The 11,046-nt window shown below is 48.9% G+C and overlaps 1 long non-coding RNA gene across 4 annotated transcripts; it reads left to right on the forward strand.

The window, feature by feature from the left end:
• Window positions 1–51: 51 nt before the first annotated feature.
• LOC109272640 (uncharacterized) lies at window positions 52–10,698 on the forward strand. 4 transcript variants are annotated; one of them, XR_008417755.1, is made up of 4 exons: window positions 52–434; window positions 4,109–4,203; window positions 5,774–9,074; window positions 9,424–10,698. It is a non-coding gene; the product is annotated as an uncharacterized LOC109272640 (long non-coding RNA). The 4 variants fall into 4 exon arrangements; XR_008417756.1 differs by lacking the exon at window positions 4,109–4,203 and having other exon boundaries at window positions 9,424–9,663; window positions 10,280–10,698; XR_008417757.1 differs by lacking the exon at window positions 4,109–4,203 and having other exon boundaries at window positions 5,774–6,105; window positions 9,029–9,074.
• Window positions 10,699–11,046: the final 348 nt, after the last annotated feature.

Below are 11,046 nucleotides of genomic sequence, written 5' to 3' on the forward strand. Positions count from 1 at the left end.
GCGCGCCCCCGCACGCCCCGCCCTGCGTGCGCGCCCCACACGGCGCGCACGTCCCCGAAGCCCGGGCCGCGGGGCTGGGGGACCGGAAGCCAGGCCGCCCCGCGGCCTCCGGATGCAGCCGTCTGGAGCGCCGTCCTGCTGCCCCGCCCTTCCTTTCTCGTGCTCCCGGCCGGCGGCCTCCTCTTTCCCCAAGTTTCCGCGTGTGGGAAATGGGGGTAATGGCCGGGGGGTCGGCCCGTTCCCGGCTGGGTGACTTTGGGCAGGTTCACACTTCGAAGTGCACACTTGGGTGAAAAACGATGGTTGTGGGAGGTCAGCGCATGTGTGCGTTCACGTTAGCGATCAACAAACGATTCAGGATTCTGAGCTCTGCTTTTCTTCGTTGGAAGAGGAGTCGGTATTCACACCGTCCTGCATGAAGCCTGTCCTGTCAGGTCGGGATCCATCCATTCGTTCATTCATGCTTTATCTACTTATGTTCTAATTGAGCGTCTACTATATGCCAATCACTGTGCTAGGTGCTGGGGAAACAACAGTGAAGGAGATAGATTCAGTCCCTGACGTCGACGAGCTTACAGTCTGGTGAAGGCGAGACCATCAAATTACCACTGAGATAAATACAAAGTTTCAAAGCTGTCAGTACTGTGATGCATGGCTTATGTATCACATGTCAGTAGAGTGATACATGGCTTATGCTCTGACGCATGTATAACAGAGATGCCTTACTCAGTCTGGGGTGTGTGGAATGCTTCCCTGAGATTGCCAGGTTTAGCCAAGGTCTGAAGGAGTTGGCCAGCTGGGTGTATGTTGGGGTAGAAGAAATAGGCAGAAGCACTGTGGCCCCAGGGAACATTGTGACACAGTGCAGGACCTGAGAGAGGTAGATGTGGATGGATAATCCTTTAGGTCTTCTGCGGGTGCTCCTGAGATTTTTTTTTTTTAATTTTTTATAAGTTTATTTTATTTTTGAGAGAGAAAGAGAGCACAGGAGCGGTAGAGAGAGGGAGAGAGAGAGAGAATCCCAAGCAGGTTCCATGCTCTGAGCGCGGAGCCCAGTGCGGGGCTTGAACCCCCAAACCGTGAGATCATGACCTGAGCCGAAATCAAGAGTCAGATGCTTAACTGACTGAGCCACCCCAGTGCCCCGCCCCCGAGATTCTTTAAATGTCAAAGTCCTTTGACACTCTTCCTGTCGTCTGTGTCCCCTTCCCTAGAATCTCAGGGAGCTCGTGACTGCTTTGGCAATTTTTGTGTTATTTAGGGTGCGGGCTCTAACAGAAACCAAATTAACAGTGGCTGAAATGAGACAAAAGTGGCCGCCTCTCTCTCATCACAGTGCAGAGGCAGGTAGGGCGGCTCAGCTTCCCAGGCTGATCAGGGACCCGTGATCCTTCTGTTTGTGCCTCTCCATCCCTATGCTCCTCTTCTGTTATGCTCGACCAGAGCGGGTTTGCATCCCAACCAGTGGAAAGGGGAGAAGGTGGAACGTGAGGGCATGTCCCCCTCCCTTTAAGTGCATGACCTAAAAGTCGCAGGTATCGCTTCTCCTCACACCTCATTGGCTGCTACCTAGCTGTGCGGTCAAGTTGAGCCGCACAGGAAGCTGAGAAATACAGTCTTCATTCTGGGTGTCCCTGTGCCCAAGTAAAAATAGGGGTTCTGTGCCTATAGAAGAAGGGAAGAATGCATATTGAGAAATAAAACTAAAAAGGGAGAGCTCAAGAGGGGCCAGGACTGCCTCCCAACCCACCCCGACACCTCTCCCACCACCTAGAGGAAGTCAGACTGCAGGGTTCCTGGTCCAGCCTTCCTGGAAGCCCCCAGCCTGCGGCTTCCCTCACTTTCACTCTGTGATCTGGTGGTTCTCTCATGGTTCTGGACGGGGCCTCAGTTCAAAACACAGATCTGTCTTTGAGACAGTGCACATCCTATCCATCTGTGTCAATCCACAGATAGAAGACGTCACCTTTTCCTAGGGGGGATTCTCCAAGAGCCTCAGGTTTGCACTCCCTCTTCTTCACCGCTTTGGGGAATGGAAACCCGTGACTGCCATTTCGGCTATCAGTGGGGGCATGTGATACAGACCCGAGATGAACCCAAGACTGGTATGCGCTATGTAACACGAGGGACGCTTATTAAACATTTGTAAGGATTTTTTTTTTAATGTTTATTTATTTTTGAGAGAGAGACCGCGTGCGCAAGCAGGCGGGGGAGGGGCAGAGAGCGAGGGAGACAGAGAATCCGAAGCAGGCTCCAGGCTCTGAGCCATCAGCACAGAGCCCGAGGCGGGGCTCGAACTCACGGACGGTGAGATCATGACCCGAGCCAAAGTCGGACGCTCGACCGACTGAGCCGCCCAGGCGCCCCTCGGCAGCTAATTTTAAATATGTCACTGCTGCTGGCATGATGATGAGCCCGTAAAAGACCTTTTGTCTTTCCCAGTGACTTCCTTCACTCAGTGTGATACATCAGCCCCATCCATGTTGTCGCAAATGGCAAGATCTCACCCTTTTTTATGGCTGAGTAATATTCCACTGCAGATATGTCTATATATATTTCTTTGGGTAAAAAATGCCCAGTAGTGGAATTAGGGGATGGCATGGTACTTCTGTTTTTAATTTTTGGAGGAACATCCGTACGGTTTCCCACAGTAGCTGTACCAGTTTGCACTCCTACCAAAAGTGCACAAGGGTTCCTTTTTCTCCACATTTTCGTCAATACTTGTCATTTCTTGTCTCTTTCACTCTAGTCATTCTGACAGGTGTGAGGTGATCATCTCATTGTGGTTTTGATTTGCGTTTCTATGATGAGTGATGTTGAGCACCTTTTCATGTGTCATTTGGCCATCTATATGTCTTCCTTGAAAAAATGTGTATTCATGTCCTCTGCCCATTTTTAACTGGATTTGTTTTTTTTGTTTTTTTTTTTTTTGGTGTTGAGTTCCAAGTTGGTTTTGATTCTATGTTCGTACCTAGCCAATTACTGATTTTTTTTTTTTACAAAATTATGATTTATTATTTTTTTAACTTTTAAAAAAGTGTTTATATTTGAGAGAGAGAGAGAGATAGAGAGACAGAGCGTGAGCGGGGTAGGAGCAGAGAGGCAGAAACAGAATATGAAGCAGGCTCCAGCTCCGAGCTGCGAGCTGTCAACACAGAGCCTGATGCGGGGCTTGAACCCACAAACCATGAGATCATGACCTGAGCTGAAGTCGGATGTTCAATCGACTGTGCGAACCCAGGCACCCCATGATTTATTTTCTTATAAGACTTAATTGGTTAGCTTAAGCCTGGTTATTCATTAATAAAAATGATAAGCGTTCAAATCTTTTTAAATCAAACTTTAGCAACCAGAAGAACTTAAAAGAGAAATAGGGAGTGACCCTAAGAGGTGGGACTGGGAGAAAGACAGATTAGACTTTTCATTTAATATCATTCTGAACTGATGGAATTTATTTTTACTCTGTGTATTATTTTCATGGTTTCTAAAGGACACAGGATGTCATTTGAGTCTCAAGTTATAAGCATCCCGGGTGATGGGGAAAGTGATTCCTTCCTTGCAGCTCCAAAATCTGAAAAATGGGGGTTTATTTGGGTTTATCCTGTTTCTGTTTCATTCAGCTTCCCGAACATGTATGTTTATATCTTTCACCCACATGGGAGGTTTTCAGCCATTGTTTTTTCAAATATTTTTCCTGCACCACGGTTTCTCCTGTTCTTCCCAGATTCTGATGACCCAGACATTCACTCTTCTGGAATTGTTCCACCATTCCTGGAGTTCTGTTCATTTCTTCCCCATCTTTCTCTCTGTTGTCAGATTGGATACTTTCTGACTTCAAGATCACTGACTTGTTTCTCTGCCATCTCCGTTCTGCTAGGCACCCATACAAAGGGTTTTTAAGTTTTTGCTTATTTTATTTTTCAGTTATAAGATTTTCATTTTGTCCTTTTTATGTTCTATTTGTTGGCTTAAAATTCCTGCCTTCCTCCCCTCCCCTCCCCTCCCCTCCCTCCCTCCCTTCCTTCCTTCTTTCCTTCCTCCCTTCCTCCCTCCCTTCCTTCCTTCCTTCCTTCCTTCCTTCCTTCCTTCCTTCCTTCCTTCTTTGTAGGCTCCACATCCAACACGGAGCCCAATGCAAGGCTTGAACTCATGACCCTGAGATCAAGACCTGAGCTGAGGTCAAGAGTCAGATGTTTAACCCAGGTAGCCCTGTTTGCTTAAAATATCCCTCTATCCGTTTGCTTCTAGGTGGTTTGCCCTTATTTGCTGGAGGGTTTTTGTAATATCTGCTTTAATGACTGTCAGATAATCCCCACGGCCGTGTCATTTCAGCACTGGCAGCTGTTGGCCGTCTTCTCCCATGCGAGTTGGGATTTTCATGTTTCCTCATATGTCAAGTCACTCTGGAATATACCTGGACATTCCGGGTACCATTAGACCTTTCTAAAAATCCTGCGGAGACTATTGCCATATTGTTCTAGCAGGCCGTGGACCAGATTGGGCTCAGGCTGTGAGTTCCAACCAGCCTCCCGTGGCTTATGACTTCAAGGTCATTTGTATTTTCAGAGCCTTTCCCAGGCCATCCGATAGTAAATTCTCAAAGTCTGCGTGAACTGTTTCGTGTTTAATTCACGTACATGAAACGGGGATGGGTGCAGAAGTTTATTGTTCCCCTGCTCTGAGTATTAGGAGATGTTTTCCTAATTTAATCAGAATGAGTGGGACCCTAGAGCTTTCTCTGTCTGCCCTGGTGTGCACTTCCAGGCTGAAAGGCGCATTGAGTCCAGGCTGGGAAATAGTGGGGGGGGGGGGGGGGGGGTGAGGGGAGGGGGATGGTAAACTCATTGCTAGCGTGGCTGTCCGTCTGATGCTGGTCTTGTTCCTCCACCTATCTGCTACTAAGTTTTCAGAGTTCTTAAATAGCTACTCTGTGTGTTTTGTCCAGGTTTCTTTTTTTTTCTTTTTTAATGTTTGTTTATTTTCGAGAGAGAGAGAGAGAGAGAGAGCGCGAGCCAGTGGGGGAGGGGCAGAGAGAGAGAGAGGGAGAGAGAGGGAGGGAGACACAGAATCCGAAGCAGGCTCCAGGCTCCGAGCTGTCGGCACAGAGCCTCATGCGGGGCTCGAACCCAGTCTGATCTAGATGTATGGGGAGCATCAGCAAACCTTGTATGCCTCACCTAAGATGTGGGGCTTTACCTCGTGATGTGACCTTCTCCGGGGCTCTCGGCTTTCCCCTTATTTCTAGCTAACTGCCTTTTGTGGGATTTGTGCCCTCAGTGGGAAGCCTTCTACCCACCTGCCTCCCATCCTTTGTGACCCCATCCTTCTCCCATGGTGGAATCTTTTTTCCCATCTAGCAAGGCAATAGATAGCGGACCTGAGTATAAGAAATGCAGTGATAGGTGTTCCGTATACACTGGTTTATATAACCTTCATCTCAACATCACTGTTATTAACCCCCTTTTACAGAAGAGAAAACTGAGGTGTAGTTTTGGGGTAAGTTGCCTCCAGTTGTGGGTGGTAACCTAAAAATTGATGTCCCAAAGAAGCCAGATCCCTGGGACCTGTAAATCTACCTTACATGGATACAAGGCCTTTACAGATATATTAAGTTAAGATCTTGAGATGGGGAGATTATCCTGGATTATCAGGGTGGCCCTAAATGCAATTACATGTATAGGAGAGGGAAGCAGAGGGAGATCTCTCTCTCTCTCTCTCTCTCTCCCTCCCTCCCTCCCTCCATCCCTCCCTTTCCCATCCCCACCCCCCACAGAAACAAAAGTGATGTGACCACAGAGCTGACACATTTCAAGATGCTGGCATTAAAAACCAGAGCGATGCAGCCACAAACCAAGGAGAAACAGCCGACACCAGAAGCTGGAAGAGTCAGGGAACAGTGTCTCCCCTGGAGCCCCCAGGAGTACAGCCCTGTCAACACCTTACTTTGCCCCAGTGATACTGATTTTGGACTCCGGGCCCCCAGAACTGAGAGAATAAATTTCTGTTTGTTTTAAGCCACCAAGTCTGTGGTAATTTGCCACAAGAGCTTTAGGAAACCAGTCTACCATGTAGAACCAGCCACGTGCCCCCGTCTGTCTGGCTCAGGTAGGCAGCCGGGATTGGAGGGAGCCTCCCTGCCAATGTCAGGTGAGCCCAGCACTGCTTACAGTAAGCACTCAGGAGAAGCACTCCCCTTCCCCCCAGGGAGACATGGGGGTGAGCAGGTGGAACAGCCAGGAAGGGCCTTGGCAGAATAAGCAACCACAGCAGGGCTGACACTTCCCTCCCTACCACGAGACACGGGGCAGCGAGGCCTGGGGAAACCCCTTCTAGCCCCCGAAGACCCAGTGATACCAGATAAACCACAATGAGCAAAATAATACAGAGAAGGCTCTGAACACTAAGCTGTCATTGGAACCACAGCTCCCCAAAATAGTCCAGCACCTGCACGGTAAACCTGAACAGGGTGCCTGCCTGCTAAAATAAAGGGTTTGAATAGGACCCAGGGTTCCCAAACATAATAGACAAGATGACAAGGATATGCCTAAAATCACCCACCCTAATAGGAACCCAGAAAACCGCAACTTGAGTGAGAAAAACAAATCGATTGACTCTAGTACTGAGATGAATCCGATGTTGGAATTATCCGAGAAGGTCTGAAAGCAGCCATCATTTAAAACAATTTTTTTTAATGTTTATTTACTTTTGAGAAAGAGAGAGAGCACAAGCAGGGGAAGGGCGGAAAGAGAGGGAGACACAGAATCCAAAGCAGGCTCCAGGCTCTGAGCTGTTAGCGTAGAGCCCGACGCGGGGCTCCAACTCATAAGCCCTGAGATCATGACCTGAGCTGAAGTTGGACGTTCAACCACCTAAGCCACTCAGGCGCTCCTGAAAGCAGCCATCCTAAAAATGCTTCAACAATCAATTAGAAATTGCCTTGAAATGAAGGGAAAAAATAGATGATAATCTCAGCAATGAAATAGACATTATAGAAAAGCAGTAAAAAGAGCTGTTAGTAAGAACTATGTTAAATTTAATATAGATACAGATGGTTACGTGCAGAAATATTTATGGCTATGTGTATATTACAGATTAGTATACACACATATATTTCTTTGCTCTGTTGGCTGCCAGGGCCTAAAAGAAAGACACGCAAAGAGCAAGAACACACTTAGCACCCAGACCTTGGTTTCTAATACCATACTCCAATGAAAGGAACCTGGGCTCCTTGAAGAAATACCCGATTCTAGGACTGGGGGGAGGAAATATACCACATGAGCCTGGAGCATCTTGTAGTGATAGGAAGTAAGAAAGTGCTCAAAACCAACGAACCAACCAACCAACCAATCGACCGACGATCCCGCAAAGGAGGCTGGGAAAGGCAGGTGGGTGAGAGCAGGGCCTCTGGAAGCCCTGAGGTGGAGGCTATATGGAGGCTGCCGGGAGGACAAGGGGCCAAAGCAGTGGCCAGTGGACGTTGGCGGTGGGGAGGGGTTGGTGACCTTGACAGGGCAGACAGGCAGGAGAGAAAAAACAGTTGTCACACCTGGGCTGCTCCATCCACACCAGGGCAAAGTGACTTTGGCCAGGCTGGCCTCCGCTCTGCCACCCTTCCGGGGTTCGGCCAAGTTCAGGGTAGGACTGAGCCTCACTTGAGAGTTCTGGTGCATCTCTTCTTTGTCTGGGTGTCCCCAGTCTCCTACAGTCCCCCGGGGCACGAGGCCACTCCCACCCTCTTAAACCTATTAGCTGCCATACCAGCTCCCTTGCGGGGCTGTTCCTTCAGCCCCAGAACCAGCACCAGGCAGGAGAGGCAGCTGAAGGTGCCCAGCCATCGTGTGCACTCTCTCCAAGGGGGGACAAGAAGGGAGAAGCACACTTAGGCCCGTGTGCTCCGTCCTGCCTCCGTACCTCTGTGCAGAGAGGCCTTTGTGGAGACCCTTCCCTCCCCAGCCCCCATCTCTCCAAATCCCACCCCCCTTGAGCCCTGGCTCAACACACACTTTCTCTTTCATGCGTTCTCTGCCCCCGTTGATCTCTCTGCCTGCTCTGGGAAACGTTGGTGTCTTGCTGTCATCCATATGTGTCTTCCTGACCCATCTACCACCTCCTTGATGGTGGAAATAATGACTACTTCTATCTCCCTGTGGCGCCTAAGGATGACAATCGCAACCCTAATAGTAAGTGTTAATAATTACTAAACAGTTGCTTTTTTATTAGCTCATGGCATTTTTTAAAACTTTTTTCAAAAAGTCTATTTATTTTGAGGGGCGCCTGGGTGGCTCAGTCGGTTGAGCCTCCGACTTCGGCTCAGGTGATGATCTCGCGGTTCGTGAGTTCAAGCCCTGCATCGGGCTCTGTGCTGACGGCTCAGAGCCTGGAGCCTGCTTCGGATTCTGTGTCTCCCTCTCTCTCTGCCCCTTCCCCGCTCGCAGTCTGTCTCTCTCTCTCTCAAAAATAAATAAACATTAAAAGAATTATATTAAAAAAAAAGTCTTATTTATTTTGAGAGAGAGCACGCGTGCACACATGCCCTGGGGAGGTGCAGAGAGAGGGAGAGAGAATCCTAAGCAGGCTCCGCACTGTCAGTGTGGAGTCCGATGCAGGGCTTGAACTCACAAACCGTGAAATCATGACCTTTACTGAACTCCAAGAGTCGGTCACTTAACCGACTGAGCCACGCAGGTGCCCCTCAGATTTCATTTTTTAAAATTTAATCTCTACCCCCAACATGGGGCTCAAACTCACGACACTGGGATCAGGAGTCGGACGTGCTACCCACTGGGCCAGCCAGGCACCACTGCCTCATTTCGTTTTTGCAACAGCCCTCGTGGTGGGGGCTCTGTGATTAGCCCAGTTTTACAGACGGGAGATCGGAGGCTCAGAAAGGTTAAGGACTAAGCCACACGGCTCATAAATGGAGCCGGGATACAGGCCTGCTGTTAGGAGTCAGTGGAATAATGTCTGTTTCCCCGAGGGCTTCCGTTCCGTGAGGGTGGAACCTGCGTCTGTCTTTTCCTCACCGCAGCCCCAGTACTCAGAACAGTACCTGGCGCACTGGAGGGCCTTGCTACGTAAGTGCTGAAGGGATGAATGAATGAACATGGCCGGTGGTAAACATGGTTATGAAGCAAAACAAAGCTGGTTGAAGGGGGTGGGGGTCAGGGGAGGCCTTCCAGGAGGTGGCATTTGGTCAGAGACCTACATACAGTGTGCGTGTGTGTGTGCGTGCGCGTGGCGGTGGGGGTGGGGTGGGCTGTGTAAAGATCTGGAAGCGTGTTCCAGGCAGAGGGAAAAGCACGTGCAAAAGCTGGGAGGTGGGAGCATGCCAGCGATGCCTGAGGAACAGCAAGGAGCCCGGTGTGGGGAGGAGGGGGGGGGGATAAGGGGGCAGGACAACTCATCTTACCCTCTGTGCCTCAGTTTCTTCACCTGTAAAACGGAGAACAAATGGCACACACTTCACAAGGCTGTTTTGAGCGCCACAGTTATAATTCCGTTGTGGAAAGTTTTCGTCTGAAGGGCTCGGAATTGTTTGGCAGTAAGTAAGCGCTCACTGATGGCTCTCAACTGTCATCACAGAGAAGAAGTCAGGAAGGAGCCGCATTAAATGACGTCATTATCTTGGGCGGTGACGGTGGATCATGGAGGACAGTAAGTCTTGTGAGTTCAGATGTTTCAGATGATCGGGCATAATCCGGAAAAATTACTGTTAATATCTTTCCTTTTTAAATTTTTTTTTAACGTTTATTTATTTTTGAGAGGAGACAGGCAGAGCATGAGCGGGGGAGGAGAGGGAAAGAGGGAGACGCAGAATCTGAAACAGGCTCCAGGCTCCGAGCTGTCAGCACAGAGCCCGACGCGGGGCTCGAACTCACGGACCGCGAGATCGTGACCTGAGCCGAAGTCGGACGCTTAACTGACAGAGGCAGCCGGGCACCCCCCACAGTTTGTGATTTTGAGTCACACAAGCCCCGCGCTTCGGGTAAAATGCGAGCTCTGGGTGAGCCCTGCTTCTCTCTCTCAATCTCCCCGCCCCTTGTCACTTGCCCCCCGACCCCCAAAAAAGTGCATGGTACAAAATTCTAAAGCAAAAAGCAAAGAAAAGGCAATATAGATAAGTCCCCCTCCCACACCATCCCTCAGCCACCCAGGTGTCCTATCTCCCCATACCCACAATTGCTGTCTGGTGCGTTTTTCCGGAATTGGGGAGGGGGGGTGTCTATGTAGATATAATCAAATACATATTTCTAACCATTTTATTTTACATGGGTGGAAGTGAAGGAAACCAGAATATGTCAGCCCAAAATATGCCTCTTTGACTTAAAAAGTATTTTGAGCTGAAGGCAGTTAAGAAGCAGCAAGCCCAGGAAAAAAAGCTCCCTCTTTTCTGCCTAAAGGCAGGGTATAAATTCTTCTTTTATTGGAGACAGACATAAATCTAGAGATGACACCAGAGGAATTTGCAAACCTTCCTCCATTCCCTCTCATATATTTACCTTTCCACAGCCTTCTGCCCTCAGAAGCCTTAAGCCATTTCCCTTTGCCTTGTCATTTCTTGGCAAATTTATTGTTCCTTGTTGAAGATGCTATCTAAGCTGGAATTCTAAGCTGCCATTTTGGGTTACTTTTCATTAGGTTTCCCCGTGTAATGTGTGCTGCGTGACTTAATAAAAGTTTTTTCTCTTGTTAGTCTAAGTTTTGTTCAAGTCCCTGCTGAAAACTAAGATGGGTAGAGGTAAAGTTTTGCCTCCCCTACAGAAGCAAACTGCACATTCCGAGGGAGGGAGGGGAAATGGTCCAGCACAGACATTGGATCCAGTCCCAAGTTCAAATCCTGCTTCCTCCACCTACTGGCTGAGTGACTTTGCACAAGTAACCTATGTTGCATGTTTCTCTTTTCCTTTTCTCGAATGGGGTTGGTGTAAGGATCACGAGTTAATACCCATCAAATGCTGAGAACAGTGTCTGCCCCGTGGTAAATGCTATTCCTCGAAATGACTTACCAGGTACCTTAGAGAACATCCTTTAACATGTCCGGAGAAC

Source organism: Panthera pardus, unplaced genomic scaffold (assembly GCF_024362965.1).
Source record: "Panthera pardus isolate Hobbes unplaced genomic scaffold, ASM2436296v1 HiC_scaffold_25, whole genome shotgun sequence".
NCBI lineage: Eukaryota > Metazoa > Chordata > Mammalia > Carnivora > Felidae > Panthera > Panthera pardus.